At 39.0% G+C, this 14,489-nt stretch overlaps 30 non-coding genes and 1 pseudogene across 30 annotated transcripts; all 31 read left to right on the top strand.

Moving 5' to 3' along the window:
• The first annotated feature begins 189 nt into the window (after positions 1-189).
• On the top strand, positions 190-308 carry LOC146022239 (5S ribosomal RNA). Its single transcript, XR_014451704.1, has one exon. It is a non-coding gene; the product is annotated as a 5S ribosomal RNA (ribosomal RNA).
• A 346-nt stretch (positions 309-654) lies between these two features.
• LOC146023878 (5S ribosomal RNA) lies at positions 655-773 on the top strand. Its single transcript, XR_014453279.1, has one exon. It is a non-coding gene; the product is annotated as a 5S ribosomal RNA (ribosomal RNA).
• Positions 774-1,118: 345 nt separating this feature from the next.
• Positions 1,119-1,237, top strand: LOC146023523 (5S ribosomal RNA). The gene has a single exon (XR_014452937.1). It is a non-coding gene; the product is annotated as a 5S ribosomal RNA (ribosomal RNA).
• Positions 1,238-1,581: 344 nt separating this feature from the next.
• LOC146022238 (5S ribosomal RNA) lies at positions 1,582-1,700 on the top strand. Its single transcript, XR_014451703.1, has one exon. It is a non-coding gene; the product is annotated as a 5S ribosomal RNA (ribosomal RNA).
• Positions 1,701-2,046: 346 nt separating this feature from the next.
• On the top strand, positions 2,047-2,165 carry LOC146021956 (5S ribosomal RNA). Its single transcript, XR_014451424.1, has one exon. It is a non-coding gene; the product is annotated as a 5S ribosomal RNA (ribosomal RNA).
• Positions 2,166-2,510: 345 nt separating this feature from the next.
• LOC146023244 (5S ribosomal RNA) lies at positions 2,511-2,629 on the top strand. The gene has a single exon (XR_014452667.1). It is a non-coding gene; the product is annotated as a 5S ribosomal RNA (ribosomal RNA).
• A 346-nt stretch (positions 2,630-2,975) lies between these two features.
• Positions 2,976-3,094, top strand: LOC146023923 (5S ribosomal RNA). Its single transcript, XR_014453323.1, has one exon. It is a non-coding gene; the product is annotated as a 5S ribosomal RNA (ribosomal RNA).
• A 344-nt stretch (positions 3,095-3,438) lies between these two features.
• On the top strand, positions 3,439-3,557 carry LOC146022596 (5S ribosomal RNA). The gene has a single exon (XR_014452044.1). It is a non-coding gene; the product is annotated as a 5S ribosomal RNA (ribosomal RNA).
• Positions 3,558-3,902: 345 nt separating this feature from the next.
• LOC146023233 (5S ribosomal RNA) lies at positions 3,903-4,021 on the top strand. The gene has a single exon (XR_014452656.1). It is a non-coding gene; the product is annotated as a 5S ribosomal RNA (ribosomal RNA).
• A 344-nt stretch (positions 4,022-4,365) lies between these two features.
• On the top strand, positions 4,366-4,484 carry LOC146022237 (5S ribosomal RNA). The gene has a single exon (XR_014451702.1). It is a non-coding gene; the product is annotated as a 5S ribosomal RNA (ribosomal RNA).
• A 346-nt stretch (positions 4,485-4,830) lies between these two features.
• LOC146023877 (5S ribosomal RNA) lies at positions 4,831-4,949 on the top strand. The gene has a single exon (XR_014453278.1). It is a non-coding gene; the product is annotated as a 5S ribosomal RNA (ribosomal RNA).
• Positions 4,950-5,294: 345 nt separating this feature from the next.
• Positions 5,295-5,413, top strand: LOC146023522 (5S ribosomal RNA). The gene has a single exon (XR_014452936.1). It is a non-coding gene; the product is annotated as a 5S ribosomal RNA (ribosomal RNA).
• Positions 5,414-5,757: 344 nt separating this feature from the next.
• On the top strand, positions 5,758-5,876 carry LOC146022683 (5S ribosomal RNA). The gene has a single exon (XR_014452128.1). It is a non-coding gene; the product is annotated as a 5S ribosomal RNA (ribosomal RNA).
• Positions 5,877-6,220: 344 nt separating this feature from the next.
• On the top strand, positions 6,221-6,339 carry LOC146023776 (5S ribosomal RNA). Its single transcript, XR_014453182.1, has one exon. It is a non-coding gene; the product is annotated as a 5S ribosomal RNA (ribosomal RNA).
• Positions 6,340-6,686: 347 nt separating this feature from the next.
• Positions 6,687-6,805, top strand: LOC146024542 (5S ribosomal RNA). The gene has a single exon (XR_014453918.1). It is a non-coding gene; the product is annotated as a 5S ribosomal RNA (ribosomal RNA).
• A 345-nt stretch (positions 6,806-7,150) lies between these two features.
• On the top strand, positions 7,151-7,269 carry LOC146023521 (5S ribosomal RNA). The gene has a single exon (XR_014452935.1). It is a non-coding gene; the product is annotated as a 5S ribosomal RNA (ribosomal RNA).
• Positions 7,270-7,613: 344 nt separating this feature from the next.
• On the top strand, positions 7,614-7,732 carry LOC146021715 (5S ribosomal RNA). The gene has a single exon (XR_014451192.1). It is a non-coding gene; the product is annotated as a 5S ribosomal RNA (ribosomal RNA).
• Positions 7,733-8,079: 347 nt separating this feature from the next.
• Positions 8,080-8,198, top strand: LOC146024517 (5S ribosomal RNA). Its single transcript, XR_014453894.1, has one exon. It is a non-coding gene; the product is annotated as a 5S ribosomal RNA (ribosomal RNA).
• A 344-nt stretch (positions 8,199-8,542) lies between these two features.
• Positions 8,543-8,661, top strand: LOC146023519 (5S ribosomal RNA). The gene has a single exon (XR_014452934.1). It is a non-coding gene; the product is annotated as a 5S ribosomal RNA (ribosomal RNA).
• A 345-nt stretch (positions 8,662-9,006) lies between these two features.
• Positions 9,007-9,125, top strand: LOC146022615 (5S ribosomal RNA). Its single transcript, XR_014452062.1, has one exon. It is a non-coding gene; the product is annotated as a 5S ribosomal RNA (ribosomal RNA).
• A 345-nt stretch (positions 9,126-9,470) lies between these two features.
• LOC146024728 (5S ribosomal RNA) lies at positions 9,471-9,589 on the top strand (annotated as a pseudogene).
• A 344-nt stretch (positions 9,590-9,933) lies between these two features.
• LOC146021508 (5S ribosomal RNA) lies at positions 9,934-10,052 on the top strand. Its single transcript, XR_014450991.1, has one exon. It is a non-coding gene; the product is annotated as a 5S ribosomal RNA (ribosomal RNA).
• Positions 10,053-10,397: 345 nt separating this feature from the next.
• LOC146023222 (5S ribosomal RNA) lies at positions 10,398-10,516 on the top strand. The gene has a single exon (XR_014452645.1). It is a non-coding gene; the product is annotated as a 5S ribosomal RNA (ribosomal RNA).
• A 344-nt stretch (positions 10,517-10,860) lies between these two features.
• On the top strand, positions 10,861-10,979 carry LOC146022236 (5S ribosomal RNA). The gene has a single exon (XR_014451701.1). It is a non-coding gene; the product is annotated as a 5S ribosomal RNA (ribosomal RNA).
• Positions 10,980-11,325: 346 nt separating this feature from the next.
• LOC146023876 (5S ribosomal RNA) lies at positions 11,326-11,444 on the top strand. The gene has a single exon (XR_014453277.1). It is a non-coding gene; the product is annotated as a 5S ribosomal RNA (ribosomal RNA).
• A 345-nt stretch (positions 11,445-11,789) lies between these two features.
• Positions 11,790-11,908, top strand: LOC146023517 (5S ribosomal RNA). The gene has a single exon (XR_014452932.1). It is a non-coding gene; the product is annotated as a 5S ribosomal RNA (ribosomal RNA).
• Positions 11,909-12,252: 344 nt separating this feature from the next.
• LOC146022682 (5S ribosomal RNA) lies at positions 12,253-12,371 on the top strand. Its single transcript, XR_014452127.1, has one exon. It is a non-coding gene; the product is annotated as a 5S ribosomal RNA (ribosomal RNA).
• Positions 12,372-12,715: 344 nt separating this feature from the next.
• On the top strand, positions 12,716-12,834 carry LOC146023775 (5S ribosomal RNA). The gene has a single exon (XR_014453181.1). It is a non-coding gene; the product is annotated as a 5S ribosomal RNA (ribosomal RNA).
• Positions 12,835-13,181: 347 nt separating this feature from the next.
• Positions 13,182-13,300, top strand: LOC146024541 (5S ribosomal RNA). Its single transcript, XR_014453917.1, has one exon. It is a non-coding gene; the product is annotated as a 5S ribosomal RNA (ribosomal RNA).
• A 345-nt stretch (positions 13,301-13,645) lies between these two features.
• LOC146023516 (5S ribosomal RNA) lies at positions 13,646-13,764 on the top strand. The gene has a single exon (XR_014452931.1). It is a non-coding gene; the product is annotated as a 5S ribosomal RNA (ribosomal RNA).
• A 344-nt stretch (positions 13,765-14,108) lies between these two features.
• On the top strand, positions 14,109-14,227 carry LOC146021714 (5S ribosomal RNA). The gene has a single exon (XR_014451191.1). It is a non-coding gene; the product is annotated as a 5S ribosomal RNA (ribosomal RNA).
• Positions 14,228-14,489: the final 262 nt, after the last annotated feature.

The following is a 14,489-nucleotide window of genomic DNA, read 5'->3' as shown; positions in this document are numbered from 1 at the left end:
TTTTGGCAGCTAAACAGTGTTGAGCCTCTTTAGTAGTTTAATTTAAGATCCCCTGCTAATATCATGTCCTGTAGGTCTTTTTACATTACCAACACATGATTTTTTTCAGTAAGCAAAAACAGTTAGGAAGCTTTTTTATTAGCTTACCTGGTGATAGAAGAGAAGAGGGCAAAAAAGAGCATGTATCTCACCTACAGCCATACCACATTGGATAGGCCCAATCTCGTCTGATCTTGGAAGCTAAGCAGTGTTGGGCCTGGTTAGTACTTGGGTGGGAGACCACATGGGAACACCTGGTGCTGTAGGTTTTTTTCACATTACTGGCAAATTGTTTTTATTCTCTAGCTATTTAAATTGGAAACTTTTTCTTTTTATTGCCAGTACAGACATTTGGAAGAGGTCAAACAGACACAATAGCCATCACCTAAAGACTTACCACACTGTTTAGGCCCAATTCCAACTGCTTTTGGCAGCTAACAGTGTATGAGCCTCTTTAGTAGTTTCATTTAAGATCCCTTGCTAATATAATGTCCTGTAGGTCTTTTTACATTACCAAAACATGATTTTTTTCATTAAGCCAAAACAGTTAGGAAACTTTTTTATTAGCTTACCTGGTGATAGAAGTAGAAGAGGGCAAAAAAGTGCATGTATCTCACCTACAGCCATACCACATTGGATAGGCCCAATCTCGTCTGATTTTGGAAGCTAAGCAGTGTTGGGCCTGGTTAGTACTTGGCTGGGAGACCACATGGGAACACCAGGTGCTGTAGGTTTTTTCACTTTACTGGCAAATTGTTTTTATTCTCTATCTATTTAAATTGGAAACTTTTTCTTTTTATTGCCAGCACAGACATTTAGAAGAGGTCAAACATACACAATAGCCATCACCTAAAGACTTACCACACTGTTTAGGCCCAATTCCAACTGCTTTTGGCAGCTAAACAGTGTTGAGCCTCTTTAGTAGTTTAATTTAAGATCCCCTGCTAATATCATGTCCTGTAGGTCTTTTTACATTGCCAACACATGATTTTTTTCAGTAAGCAAAAACAGTTACGAAACTTTTTTATTAGCTTACCTGGTGATAGAAGTAGAAGAGGGCAAAAAAGTGCCTGTATCTCACCTACAGCCATACCACATTGGATATGCCCAATCTCGTCTGATCTTGGAAGCTAAGCAGTGTTGGGCCTGGTTAGTACTTGGGTGGGAGACAACATGGGAACACCAGGTGCTGTAGGTTTTTTCACATTACTGGCAAATTGTTTTTATTCTCTAGCTATTTAAATTGGAAACTTTTTCTTTTTATTGCCTGTAGAGACATTTGTAAGAGGTCAAACAGACACAATAGCCATCACCTAAAGACTTACCACACTGTTTAGGCCCAATTCCAACTGCTTTTGGCAGCTAAACAGTGTTGAGCCTCTTTAGTATTTTAATTTAAGATCCCCTGCTAATATCATGTCCTGTAGGTCTTTTTACATTACCAACACATGATTTTTTTCAGTAAGCAAAAACAGTTAGGAAGCTTTTTTATTAGCTTACCTGGTGATAGAAGAGAAGAGGTCAAAAAAGAGCATGTATCTCACCTACAGCCATACCACATTGGATAGGCCCAATCTCGTCTGATCTTGGAAGCTAAGCAGTGTTGGGCCTGGTTAGTACTTGGGTGGGAGACCACATGGGAACACCTGGTGCTGTAGGTTTTTTCACATTACTGGCAAATTGTTTTTATTCTCTAGCTATTTAAATTGGAAACTTTTTCTTTTTATTGCCAGTACAGACATTTGGAAGAGGTCAAACAGACACAATAGCCATCACCTAAAGACTTACCACACTGTTTAGGCCCAATTCCAACTGCTTTTGGCAGCTAAACAGTGTATGAGCCTCTTTAGTAGTTTCATTTAAGATCCCCTGCTAATATCATGTCCTGTAGGTCTTTTTACATTACCAAAACATGATTTTTTTCATTAAGCCAAAACAGGTAGGAAACTTTTTTATTAGCTTACCTGGTGATAGAAGTAGAAGAGGGCAAAAAAGTGCATGTATCTCACCTACAGCCATACCACATTGGATAGGCCCAATCTCGTCTGATCTTGGAAGCTAAGCAGTGTTGGGCCTGGTTAGTACTTGGGTGGGAGACCACATGGGAACACCAGGTGCTGTAGGTTTTTTCACATTACTGGCAAATTGTTTTTATTCTCTATCTATTTAAATTGGAAACTTTTTCTTTTTATTGCCAGCACAGACATTTAGAAGAGGTCAAACATACACAATAGCCATCACCTAAAGACTTACCACACTGTTTAGGCCCAATTCCAACTGCTTTTGGCAGCTAAACAGTGTTGAGCCTCTTTAGTAGTTTAATTTAAGATCCCCTGCTAATATCATGTCCTGTAGGTCTTTTTACATTGCCAACACATTATTTTTTTCAGTAAGCAAAAACAGTTACGAAACTTTTTTATTAGCTTACCTGGTGATAGAAGTAGAAGAGGGCAAAAAAGTGCCTGTATCTCACCTACAGCCATACCACATTGGATATGCCCAATCTCGTCTGATCTTGGAAGCTAAGCAGTGTTGGGCCTGGTTAGTACTTGGGTGGGAGACCACATGGGAACACCAGGTGCTGTAGGTTTTTTCACATTACTGGCAAATTGTTTTTATTCTCTAGCTATTTAAATTGGAAACTTTTTCTTTTTATTGCCAGTACAGACATTTGGAAGAGGTCAAACAGACACAATAGCCATCACCTAAAGACTTACCACACTGTTTAGGCCCAATTCCAACTGCTTTTGGCAGCTAAACAGTGTATGAGCCTCTTTAGTAGTTTCATTTAAGATCCCCTGCTAATATCATGTCCTGTAGGTCTTTTTACATTACCAAAACATGATTTTTTTCATTAAGCCAAAACAGTTAGGAAACTTTTTTATTAGCTTACCTGGTGATATAAGTAGAAGAGGGCAAAAAAGTGCATGTATCTCACCTACAGCCATACCACATTGGATAGGCCCAATCTCGTCTGATCTTGGAAGCTAAGCAGTGTTGGGCCTGGTTAGTAATTGGGTGGGAGACCACATGGGAACACCAGGTGCTGTAGGTTTTTTCACATTACTGGCAAATTGTTTTTATTCTCTATCTATTTAAATTGGAAACTTTTTCTTTTTATTGCCAGCACAGACATTTAGAAGAGGTCAAACATACACAATAGCCATCACCTAAAGACTTACCACACTGTTTAGGCCCAATTCCAACTGCTTTTGGCAGCTAAACAGTGTTGAGCCTCTTTAGTATTTTAATTTAAGATCCCCTGCTAATATCATGTCCTGTAGGTCTTTTTACATTACCAACACATGATTTTTTTCAGTAAGCAAAAACAGTTAGGAAGCTTTTTTATTAGCTTACCTGGTGATAGAAGAGAAGAGGGCAAAAAAGAGCATGTATCTCACCTACAGCCATACCACTTTGGATAGGCCCAATCTCATCTGATCTTGGAAGCTAAGCAGTGTTGGGCCTGGTTAGTACTTGGGTGGGAGACCACATGGGAACACCAGGTGCTGTAGGTTTTTTCACATTACTGGCAAATTGTTTTTATTCTCTATCTATTTAAATTGGAAACTTTTTCTTTTTATTGCCAGCACAGACATTTAGAAGAGGTCAAACATACACAATAGCCATCACCTAAAGACTTACCACACTGTTTAGGCCCAATTCCAACTGCTTTTGGCAGCTAAACAGTGTTGAGCCTCTTTAGTCGTTTAATTTAAGATCCCCTGCTAATATCATGTCCTGTAGGTCTTTTTACATTGCCAACACATGATTTTTTTCAGTAAGCAAAAACAGTTACGAAACTTTTTTATTAGCTTACCTGGTGATAGAAGTAGAAGAGGGCAAAAAAGTGCCTGTATCTCACCTACAGCCATACCACATTGGATATGCCCAATCTCGTCTGATCTTGGAAGCTAAGCAGTGTTGGGCCTGGTTAGTACTTGGGTGGGAGACCACATGGGAACACCAGGTGCTGTAGGTTTTTTCACATTACTGGCAAATTGTTTTTATTCTCTAGCTATTTAAATTGGAAACTTTTTCTTTTTATTGCCTGTAGAGACATTTGTAAGAGGTCAAACAGACACAATAGCCATCACCTAAAGACTTACCACACTGTTTAGGCCCAATTCCAACTGCTTTTGGCAGCTAAACAGTGTTGAGCCTCTTTAGTAGTTTAATTTAAGATCCCCTGCTAATATCATGTCCTGTAGGTCTTTTTACATTACCAACACATGATTTTTTTCAGTAAGCAAAAACAGTTAGGAAGCTTTTTTATTAGCTTACCTGGTGATAGAAGAGAAGAGGGCAAAAAAGAGCATGTATCTCACCTACAGCCATACCACATTGGATAGGCCCAATCTCGTCTGATCTTGGAAGCTAAGCAGTGTTGGGCCTGGTTAGTACTTGGGTGGGAGACCACATGGGAACACCTGGTGCTGTAGGTTTTTTTCACATTACTGGCAAATTGTTTTTATTCTCTAGCTATTTAAATTGGAAACTTTTTCTTTTTATTGCCAGTACAGACATTTGGAAGAGGTCAAACAGACACAATAGCCATCACCTAAAGACTTACCACACTGTTTAGGCCCAATTCCAACTGCTTTTGGCAGCTAACAGTGTATGAGCCTCTTTAGTAGTTTCATTTAAGATCCCTTGCTAATATAATGTCCTGTAGGTCTTTTTACATTACCAAAACATGATTTTTTTCATTAAGCCAAAACAGTTAGGAAACTTTTTTATTAGCTTACCTGGTGATAGAAGTAGAAGAGGGCAAAAAAGTGCATGTATCTCACCTACAGCCATACCACATTGGATAGGCCCAATCTCGTCTGATTTTGGAAGCTAAGCAGTGTTGGGCCTGGTTAGTACTTGGCTGGGAGACCACATGGGAACACCAGGTGCTGTAGGTTTTTTCACTTTACTGGCAAATTGTTTTTATTCTCTATCTATTTAAATTGGAAACTTTTTCTTTTTATTGCCAGCACAGACATTTAGAAGAGGTCAAACATACACAATAGCCATCACCTAAAGACTTACCACACTGTTTAGGCCCAATTCCAACTGCTTTTGGCAGCTAAACAGTGTTGAGCCTCTTTAGTAGTTTAATTTAAGATCCCCTGCTAATATCATGTCCTGTAGGTCTTTTTACATTGCCAACACATGATTTTTTTCAGTAAGCAAAAACAGTTACGAAACTTTTTTATTAGCTTACCTGGTGATAGAAGTAGAAGAGGGCAAAAAAGTGCCTGTATCTCACCTACAGCCATACCACATTGGATATGCCCAATCTCGTCTGATCTTGGAAGCTAAGCAGTGTTGGGCCTGGTTAGTACTTGGGTGGGAGACAACATGGGAACACCAGGTGCTGTAGGTTTTTTCACATTACTGGCAAATTGTTTTTATTCTCTAGCTATTTAAATTGGAAACTTTTTCTTTTTATTGCCTGTAGAGACATTTGTAAGAGGTCAAACAGACACAATAGCCATCACCTAAAGACTTACCACACTGTTTAGGCCCAATTCCAACTGCTTTTGGCAGCTAAACAGTGTTAAGCCTCTTTAGTAGTTTAATTTAAGATCCCCTGCTAATATCATGTCCTGTAGGTCTTTTTACATTACCAACACATGATTTTTTTCAGTAAGCAAAAACAGTTAGGAAGCTTTTTTATTAGCTTACCTGGTGATAGAAGAGAAGAGGTCAAAAAAGAGCATGTATCTCACCTACAGCCATACCACATTGGATAGGCCCAATCTCGTCTGATCTTGGAAGCTAAGCAGTGTTGGGCCTGGTTAGTACTTGGGTGGGAGACCACATGAGAACACCTGGTGCTGTAGGTTTTTTCACATTACTGGCAAATTGTTTTTATTCTCTATCTATTTAAATTGGAAACTTTTTCTTTTTATTGCCAGCACAGACATTTAGAAGAGGTCAAAAATACACAATAGCCATCACCTAAATACTTACCACACTGTTTAGGCCCAATTCCAACTGCTTTTGGCAGCTAAACAGTGTTGAGCCTCTTTAGTATTTTAATTTAAGATCCCCTGCTAATATCATGTCCTGTAGGTCTTTTTACATTACCAACACATGATTTTTTTCAGTAAGCAAAAACAGTTAGGAAGCTTTTTTATTAGCTTACCTGGTGATAGAAGAGAAGAGGGCAAAAAAGAGCATGTATCTCACCTACAGCCATACCACATTGGATAGGCCCAATCTCGTCTGATATTGGAAGCTAAGCAGTGTTGGGCCTGGTTAGTACTTGGGTGGGAGACCACATGGGAACACCTGGTGCTGTAGGTTTTTTCACATTACTGGCAAATTGTTTTTATTATCTAGCTATTTAAATTGGAAACTTTTTCTTTTTATTGCCAGTACAGACATTTGGAAGAGGTCAAACAGACACAATAGCCATCACCTAAAGACTTACCACACTGTTTAGGCCCAATTCCAACTGCTTTTGGCAGCTAAACAGTGTATGAGCCTCTTTAGTTGTTTCATTTAAGATCCCCTGCTAATATCATGTCCTGTAGGTCTTTTTGAATTACCAAAACATGATTTTTTTTCATTAAGCCAAAACAGTTAGGAAACTTTTTTATTAGCTTACCTGGTGATAGAAGTAGAAGAGGGCAAAAAAGTGCATGTATCTCACCTACATCCATACCACATTGGATAGGGCCAATCTCATCTGATCTTGGAAGCTAAGCAGTGTTGGGCCTGGTTAGTACTTGGGTGGGAGACCACATGGGAACACCAGGTGCTGTAGGTTTTTTCACATTACTGGCAAATTGTTTTTATTCTCTATCTATTTAAATTGGAAACTTTTTCTTTTTATTGCCAGCACAGACATTTAGAAGAGGTCAAACATACACAATAGCCATCACCTAAAGACTTACCACACTGTTTAGGCCCAATTCCAACTGCTTTTGGCAGCTAAACAGTGTTGAGCCTCTTTAGTCGTTTAATTTAAGATCCCCTGCTAATATCATGTCCTGTAGGTCTTTTTACATTGCCAACACATGATTTTTTTCAGTAAGCAAAAACAGTTACGAAACTTTTTTATTAGCTTACCTGGTGATAGAAGTAGAAGAGGGCAAAAAAGTGCCTGTATCTCACCTACAGCCATACCACATTGGATATGCCCAATCTCGTCTGATCTTGGAAGCTAAGCAGTGTTGGGCCTGGTTAGTACTTGGGTGGGAGACAACATGGGAACACCAGGTGCTGTAGGTTTTTTCACATTACTGGCAAATTGTTTTTATTCTCTAGCTATTTAAATTGGAAACTTTTTCTTTTTATTGCCTGTAGAGACATTTGTAAGAGGTCAAACAGACACAATAGCCATCACCTAAAGACTTACCACACTGTTTAGGCCCAATTCCAACTGCTTTTGGCAGCTAAACAGTGTTGAGCCTCTTTAGTAGTTTAATTTAAGATCCCCTGCTAATATCATGTCCTGTAGGTCTTTTTACATTACCAACACATGATTTTTTTCAGTAAGCAAAAACAGTTAGGAAGCTTTTTTATTAGCTTACCTGGTGATAGAAGAGAAGAGGGCAAAAAAGAGCATGTATCTCACCTACAGCCATACCACATTGGATAGGCCCAATCTCGTCAGATCTTGGAAGCTAAGCAGTGTTGGGCCTGGTTAGTACTTGGGTGGGAGACCACATGGGAACACCTGGTGCTGTAGGTTTTTTTCACATTACTGGCAAATTGTTTTTATTCTCTAGCTATTTAAATTGGAAACTTTTTCTTTTTATTGCCAGTACAGACATTTGGAAGAGGTCAAACAGACACAATAGCCATCACCTAAAGACTTACCACACTGTTTAGGCCCAATTCCAACTGCTTTTGGCAGCTAAACAGTGTATGAGCCTCTTTAGTAGTTTAATTTAAGATCCCCTGCTAATATAATGTCCTGTAGGTCTTTTTACATTACCAAAACATGTTTTTTTTCATTAAGCCAAAACAGTTAGGAAACTTTTTTATTAGCTTACCTGGTGATAGAAGTAGAAGAGGGCAAAAAAGTGCATGTATCTCACCTACAGCCATACCACATTGGATAGGCCCAATCTCGTCTGATCTTGGAAGCCAAGCAGTGTTGGGCCTGGTTAGTACTTGGCTAGGAGACCACATGGGAACACCAGGTGCTGTAGGTTTTTTCACGTTACTGGCAAATTGTTTTTATTCTCTATCTATTTAAATTGGAAACTTTTTCTTTTTATTGCCAGCACAGACATTTAGAAGAGGTCAAACATACACAATAGCCATCACCTAAAGACTTACCACACTGTTTAGGCCCAATTCCAACTGCTTTTGGCAGCTAAACAGTGTTGAGCCTCTTTAGTAGTTTATTTAAGATCCCCTGCTAATATCATGTCCTGTAGGTCTTTTTACATTGCCAACACATGATTTTTTTCAGTAAGCAAAAACAGTTACGAAACTTTTTTATTAGCTTACCTGGTGATAGAAGTAGAAGAGGGCAAAAAAGTGCCTGTATCTCACCTACAGCCATACCACATTGGATATGCCCAATCTCGTCTGATCTTGGAAGCTAAGCAGTGTTGGGCCTGGTTAGTACTTGGGTGGGAGACAACATGGGAACACCAGGTGCTGTAGGTTTTTTCACATTACTGGCAAATTGTTTTTATTCTCTAGCTATTTAAATTGGAAACTTTTTCTTTTTATTGCCTGTAGAGACATTTGTAAGAGGTCAAACAGACACAATAGCCATCACCTAAAGACTTACCACACTGTTTAGGCCCAATTCCAACTGCTTTTGGCAGCTAAACAGTGTTGAGCCTCTTTAGTCGTTTAATTTAAGATCCCCTGCTAATATCATGTCCTGTAGGTCTTTTTACATTGCCAACACATGATTTTTTTCAGTAAGCAAAAACAGTTACGAAACTTTTTTATTAGCTTACCTGGTGATAGAAGTAGAAGAGGGCAAAAAAGTGCCTGTATCTCACCTACAGCCATACCACATTGGATAGGCCCAATCTCGTCTGATCTTGGAAGCTAAGCAGTGTTGGGCCTGGTTAGTACTTTGGTGGGAGACCACATGGGAACACCAGGTGCTGTAGGTTTTTTCACATTACTGGCAAATTGTTTTTATTCTCTAGCTATTTAAATTGGAAACTTTTTCTTTTTATTGCCTGTAGAGACATTTGTAAGAGGTCAAACAGACACAATAGCCATCACCTAAAGACTTACCACACTGTTTAGGCCCAATTCCAACTGCTTTTGGCAGCTAAACAGTGTTGAGCCTCTTTAGTAGTTTAATTTAAGATCCCCTGCTAATATCATGTCCTGTAGGTCTTTTTACATTACCAAAACATGATTTTTTTAATTAAGCCAAAACAGTTAGGAAACTTTTTTATTAGCTTACCTGGTGATATAAGTAGAAGAGGGCAAAAAAGTGCATGTATCTCACCTACAGCCATACCACATTGGATAGGCCCAATCTCGTCTGATCTTGGAAGCTAAGAAGTGTTGGGCCTGGTTAGTAATTGGGTGGGAGACCACATGGGAACACCAGGTGCTGTAGGTTTTTTCACATTACTGGCAAATTGTTTTTATTCTCTATCTATTTAAATTGGAAACTTTTTCTTTTTATTGCCAGCACAGACATTTAGAAGAGGTCAAACATACACAATAGCCATCACCTAAAGACTTACCACACTGTTTAGGCCCAATTCCAACTGCTTTTGGCAGCTAAACAGTGTTGAGCCTCTTTAGTATTTTAATTTAAGATCCCCTGCTAATATCATGTCCTGTAGGTCTTTTTACATTACCAACACATGATTTTTTTCAGTAAGCAAAAACAGTTAGGAAGCTTTTTTATTAGCTTACCTGGTGATAGAAGAGAAGAGGGCAAAAAAGAGCATGTATCTCACCTACAGCCATACCACATTGGATAGGCCCAATCTCATCTGATCTTGGAAGCTAAGCAGTGTTGGGCCTGGTTAGTACTTGGGTGGGAGACCACATGGGAACACCAGGTGCTGTAGGTTTTTTCACATTACTGGCAAATTGTTTTTATTCTCTATCTATTTAAATTGGAAACTTTTTCTTTTTATTGCCAGCACAGACATTTAGAAGAGGTCAAACATACACAATAGCCATCACCTAAAGACTTACCACACTGTTTAGGCCCAATTCCAACTGCTTTTGGCAGCTAAACAGTGTTGAGCCTCTTTAGTAGTTTAATTTAAGATCCCCTGCTAATATCATGTCCTGTAGGTCTTTTTACATTGCCAACACATGATTTTTTTCAGTAAGCAAAAACAGTTACGAAACTTTTTTATTAGCTTACCTGGTGATAGAAGTAGAAGAGGGCAAAAAAGTGCCTGTATCTCACCTACAGCCATACCACATTGGATATGCCCAATCTCGTCTGATCTTGGAAGCTAAGCAGTGTTGGGCCTGGTTAGTACTTGGGTGGGAGACCACATGGGAACACCAGGTGCTGTAGGTTTTTTCACATTACTGGCAAATTGTTTTTATTCTCTAGCTATTTAAATTGGAAACTTTTTCTTTTTATTGCCTGTAGAGACATTTGTAAGAGGTCAAACAGACACAATAGCCATCACCTAAAGACTTACCACACTGTTTAGGCCCAATTCCAACTGCTTTTGGCAGCTAAACAGTGTTGAGCCTCTTTAGTAGTTTAATTTAAGATCCCCTGCTAATATCATGTCCTGTAGGTCTTTTTACATTACCAACACATGATTTTTTTCAGTAAGCAAAAACAGTTAGGAAGCTTTTTTATTAGCTTACCTGGTGATAGAAGAGAAGAGGGCAAAAAAGAGCATGTATCTCACCTACAGCCATACCACATTGGATAGGCCCAATCTCGTCTGATCTTGGAAGCTAAGCAGTGTTGGGCCTGGTTAGTACTTGGGTGGGAGACCACATGGGAACACCTGGTGCTGTAGGTTTTTTTCACATTACTGGCAAATTGTTTTTATTCTCTAGCTATTTAAATTGGAAACTTTTTCTTTTTATTGCCAGTACAGACATTTGGAAGAGGTCAAACAGACACAATAGCCATCACCTAAAGACTTACCACACTGTTTAGGCCCAATTCCAACTGCTTTTGGCAGCTAACAGTGTATGAGCCTCTTTAGTAGTTTCATTTAAGATCCCTTGCTAATATAATGTCCTGTAGGTCTTTTTACATTACCAAAACATGATTTTTTTCATTAAGCCAAAACAGTTAGGAAACTTTTTTATTAGCTTACCTGGTGATAGAAGTAGAAGAGGGCAAAAAAGTGCATGTATCTCACCTACAGCCATACCACATTGGATAGGCCCAATCTCGTCTGATTTTGGAAGCTAAGCAGTGTTGGGCCTGGTTAGTACTTGGCTGGGAGACCACATGGGAACACCAGGTGCTGTAGGTTTTTTCACTTTACTGGCAAATTGTTTTTATTCTCTATCTATTTAAATTGGAAACTTTTTCTTTTTATTGCCAGCACAGACATTTAGAAGAGGTCAAACATACACAATAGCCATCACCTAAAGACTTACCACACTGTTTAGGCCCAATTCCAACTGCTTTTGGCAGCTAAACAGTGTTGAGCCTCTTTAGTAGTTTAATTTAAGATCCCCTGCTAATATCATGTCCTGTAGGTCTTTTTACATTGCCAACACATGATTTTTTTCAGTAAGCAAAAACAGTTACGAAACTTTTTTATTAGCTTACCTGGTGATAGAAGTAGAAGAGGGCAAAAAAGTGCCTGTATCTCACCTACAGCCATACCACATTGGATATGCCCAATCTCGTCTGATCTTGGAAGCTAAGCAGTGTTGGGCCTGGTTAGTACTTGGGTGGGAGACAACATGGGAACACCAGGTGCTGTAGGTTTTTTCACATTACTGGCAAATTGTTTTTATTCTCTAGCTATTTAAATTGGAAACTTTTTCTTTTTATTGCCTGTAGAGACATTTGTAAGAGGTCAAACAGACACAATAGCCATCACCTAAAGACTTACCACACTGTTTAGGCCCAATTCCAACTGCTTTTGGCAGCTAAACAGTGTTAAGCCTCTTTAGTAGTTTAATTTAAGATCCCCTGCTAATATCATGTCCTGTAGGTCTTTTTACATTACCAACACATGATTTTTTTCAGTAAGCAAAAACAGTTAGGAAGCTTTTTTATTAGCTTACCTGGTGATAGAAGAGAAGAGGTCAAAAAAGAGCATGTATCTCACCTACAGCCATACCACATTGGATAGGCCCAATCTCGTCTGATCTTGGAAGCTAAGCAGTGTTGGGCCTGGTTAGTACTTGGGTGGGAGACCACATGAGAACACCTGGTGCTGTAGGTTTTTTCACATTACTGGCAAATTGTTTTTATTCTCTATCTATTTAAATTGGAAACTTTTTCTTTTTATTGCCAGCACAGACATTTAGAAGAGGTCAAAAATACACAATAGCCATCACCTAAATACTTACCACACTGTTTAGGCCCAATTCCAACTGCTTTTGGCAGCTAAACAGTGTTGAGCCTCTTTAGTATTTTAATTTAAGATCCCCTGCTAATATCATGTCCTGTAGGTCTTTTTACATTACCAACACATGATTTTTTTCAGTAAGCAAAAACAGTTAGGAAGCTTTTTTATTAGCTTACCTGGTGATAGAAGAGAAGAGGGCAAAAAAGAGCATGTATCTCACCTACAGCCATACCACATTGGATAGGCCCAATCTCGTCTGATATTGGAAGCTAAGCAGTGTTGGGCCTGGTTAGTACTTGGGTGGGAGACCACATGGGAACACCTGGTGCTGTAGGTTTTTTCACATTACTGGCAAATTGTTTTTATTATCTAGCTATTTAAATTGGAAACTTTTTCTTTTTATTGCCAGTACAGACATTTGGAAGAGGTCAAACAGACACAATAGCCATCACCTAAAGACTTACCACACTGTTTAGGCCCAATTCCAACTGCTTTTGGCAGCTAAACAGTGTATGAGCCTCTTTAGTTGTTTCATTTAAGATCCCCTGCTAATATCATGTCCTGTAGGTCTTTTTGAATTACCAAAACATGATTTTTTTTCATTAAGCCAAAACAGTTAGGAAACTTTTTTATTAGCTTACCTGGTGATAGAAGTAGAAGAGGGCAAAAAAGTGCATGTATCTCACCTACATCCATACCACATTGGATAGGGCCAATCTCATCTGATCTTGGAAGCTAAGCAGTGTTGGGCCTGGTTAGTACTTGGGTGGGAGACCACATGGGAACACCAGGTGCTGTAGGTTTTTTCACATTACTGGCAAATTGTTTTTATTCTCTATCTATTTAAATTGGAAACTTTTTCTTTTTATTGCCAGCACAGACATTTAGAAGAGGTCAAACATACACAATAGCCATCACCTAAAGACTTACCACACTGTTTAGGCCCAATTCCAACTGCTTTTGGCAGCTAAACAGTGTTGAGCCTCTTTAGTCGTTTAATTTAAGATCCCCTGCTAATATCATGTCCTGTAGGTCTTTTTACATTGCCAACACATGATTTTTTTCAGTAAGCAAAAACAGTTACGAAACTTTTTTATTAGCTTACCTGGTGATAGAAGTAGAAGAGGGCAAAAAAGTGCCTGTATCTCACCTACAGCCATACCACATTGGATATGCCCAATCTCGTCTGATCTTGGAAGCTAAGCAGTGTTGGGCCTGGTTAGTACTTGGGTGGGAGACAACATGGGAACACCAGGTGCTGTAGGTTTTTTCACATTACTGGCAAATTGTTTTTATTCTCTAGCTATTTAAATTGGAAACTTTTTCTTTTTATTGCCTGTAGAGACATTTGTAAGAGGTCAAACAGACACAATAGCCATCACCTAAAGACTTACCACACTGTTTAGGCCCAATTCCAACTGCTTTTGGCAGCTAAACAGTGTTGAGCCTCTTTAGTAGTTTAATTTAAGATCCCCTGCTAATATCATGTCCTGTAGGTCTTTTTACATTACCAACACATGATTTTTTTCAGTAAGCAAAAACAGTTAGGAAGCTTTTTTATTAGCTTACCTGGTGATAGAAGAGAAGAGGGCAAAAAAGAGCATGTATCTCACCTACAGCCATACCACATTGGATAGGCCCAATCTCGTCAGATCTTGGAAGCTAAGCAGTGTTGGGCCTGGTTAGTACTTGGGTGGGAGACCACATGGGAACACCTGGTGCTGTAGGTTTTTTTCACATTACTGGCAAATTGTTTTTATTCTCTAGCTATTTAAATTGGAAACTTTTTCTTTTTATTGCCAGTACAGACATTTGGAAGAGGTCAAACAGACACAATAGCCATCACCTAAAGACTTACCACACTGTTTAGGCCCAATTCCAACTGCTTTTGGCAGCTAAACAGTGTATGAGCCTCTTTAGTAGTTTAATTTAAGATCCCCTGCTAATATAATGTCCTGTAGGTCTTTTTACATTACCAAAACATGTTTTTTT

This window comes from Crinia signifera, chromosome 7 (genome assembly GCF_055691185.1).
Source record: "Crinia signifera chromosome 7, ASM5569118v1, whole genome shotgun sequence".
Lineage (NCBI taxonomy): Eukaryota > Metazoa > Chordata > Amphibia > Anura > Myobatrachidae > Crinia > Crinia signifera.
Note: the sequence above shows the minus strand (reverse complement) of the source record. Positions and strands in the feature narration are given on the sequence as shown.